Source organism: Nannospalax galili, unplaced genomic scaffold (assembly GCF_000622305.1).
Source record: "Nannospalax galili isolate Female #2095 unplaced genomic scaffold, S.galili_v1.0 scaffold7, whole genome shotgun sequence".
Lineage (NCBI taxonomy): Eukaryota > Metazoa > Chordata > Mammalia > Rodentia > Spalacidae > Nannospalax > Nannospalax galili.
Window position 1 is genome coordinate 3,337,768 of NW_008359081.1, and position 2,606 is coordinate 3,340,373.

The window sequence follows — 2,606 nt, forward strand, 5'->3', positions numbered from 1 at the left end:
TCCGTAGAAATGCAAAAGTTGGGAATTTCCATTTAAGTAAAAACTCTGAAGGCAAACAAAACTGTCAATCAACAGGTTTTTCTGAGCTACAAGATGCCAGAAAAATGATTGAGCTGGGTTTATTCTTGGAATTGGCAGTGTGGAACTTTTACTATTGACTGGAACTAACACGTTTTGGCATAATGCAGGGGCAGTTAAAGCATCCTGAACAGATGAAACGCCTTATTTTCAAACACATATAAAAAGGATTTGACAATTTCATTTGGAAATAAATTATAATATTTAATGACTGTCACTCTTTGGAAACACCATTTAGTTCTATTTAACTATTGACATTTTTATTTGAGAATCTGATTTTATTATTACTCAGTTTTCAATAATATTTGAGAACATGCATTTAAGTCCTCATGTAAAATTCTTTTGTCTTAAATTTATCATGCTCCATTATTTCATTCAGGCATTGAACTTTGCATATTGGGGTTATGTGTTGATTCTTTGAGTCATTTTATGTATAAATATTATCTACTCTTCACAAAGTATTGTATCAGACATTTAAATCCACGTATGCATTCAATACAATTTAGTGTAATAGAGAAGGTAACCTCTGCAGGCATTGCAGCACAGGGATACACTTACATACATGCTCATTTACATCTATAATAAATGAATGAAAACCCTTTGGTAACACTGATCATATTTGTTAGTCATTTTTCAGTATTTATTTTGCTACTAGAGTATAATCTCCGTGAATTTAAGAACTTTGATGTGTTCTTCCATGAAAATAGCAAAAGAAGCAGAACTTGCATTAATTCAGGATTTAAACTTAAATAAACTATGTATATACAATTTTCTACCATATTACAATTAGCATCTTCAATTATGTTTTACATTTTGTGTAAATATCCTTTAAGAAAGGTTTTCTACTGATATTTTACATAATTGCAAATGAAATGATATATCACTATCAGATCATGAATAGGCAATCTTCAGTTTGATTTAATCTTTGATTCATTGTGTTACTAGAATTTAGATATTGGGAATAATTGATATAAAATACTCAAATCATAGTTGCTTGTTTGGGAACATTGGCAGCTTTACAGGAACTTCTGCTGTTTAAGTTGTTATGTAAATGTTGTAGTGACTTCTGCACCATTCTTTGAAATTTAAAATTTTATAATAAAAATTTTATAAATAGAAATTTGATTTGATTAAGACCAATTTTAACAAATTTTACTCTCATTTTAAAACTCTTTTAAAGATTTGTTTCTTACTCTTATTTTATGTGCATGAGTGTTTTGTCTGCTCCATGTGTGTCCAATGCTTGTGGAAGCCAAAAGAAGGCTTCAGATCCTCTGAAACTGGAGTTATGGTTGGCTATTATCTGCCATGTGGGTGAAAGGAATTGAACCCAGTTCCTCCACAAGAGCAACCAGTACTCTTAACCACTGAGCCATCTCTCCAGCCCCTATATTCTTATTTTAGATATAAGAATATATTTTTTGGAATTTTTGAGTCAGGTTCTCCTTATAGCCCCAACTGACCTGGCATTTGCTATATAGAATAGGCTGACCTTGTTCTCATAGAGATCCATCCTCCTCTACGTCCTGAGTGCTTAGATTAATGGTGTGTGTCATCACTTATAGCTTAGAAATAAATTTTTTTGCATGACATTATCATTCATGTAGGTTTCATTAAATTTCTACATGTTTGCAAATATTTATAGAGTTTTAAGAAATTTTGGATACAGAGTCTCCTGTCTACAAGATGGCCTGAAACTTGCTGCGTAGACTAACATGGCCTGGATCTGTGCTATCATGCAAGACTAACTTTAAGAATCTTAATTAGGGGTGGAGAGATGGCTCAGTGGTTAAGAGTACTGGCTACCTTTGCAGAGGTCCTGGTTTCAGTTTCCAGCACCCACATGGCAGCCATCAACTGTTGGTAACTCCAGCTTCAGGGGATCCTACATATTCCTCTGACGTCTTCAGGCATTGCACCACATGGATGTCCTTACATACACAAAGGCAATACACTCACACAAAGAAAATAAAAGTAATAAAGTACTTTTAATTAATTAATTCATTCATTCATTCATTTTTTGTTCTTTTGTTCTGAGACAGGGTCTCCCTGTAGCCCCAGCTGTCCTGGAACTATGTAGACCATGCTGGCCTTGAACTCACAGAGATCTGCCTACCTCTGCCTCCCACATGCTAGGAAGCTTGCTGCCAAGTCTGATGACCTGAGTTGGATTCCTGGAACCTACTAGATGGAATGAGAGAACCTATTACTATAAGTTATCTTCTAAATTCCACATGCATGCCATGGCACATACACACTCTATGCACATACATTCACACCTATATACAAAATAAATGTAATCATAAAATATTATAAAAGAATTAGATATGTGTGAGGAGACTAGCTTATATAAAATGTTTATAAGTTCTGCTATTATTATTATTATTATTATTATTATTATTATTATTATTCATCCCAGCACTTTGGAGGCAGAGGCAGGTGGATGTTTGTAAGTTCAAGGCCAGCCTGGTCTACATAGAGAGATGCAGGACAGTTGAGACTACAGGGAGGCCCTGTCTCCAAAAGAT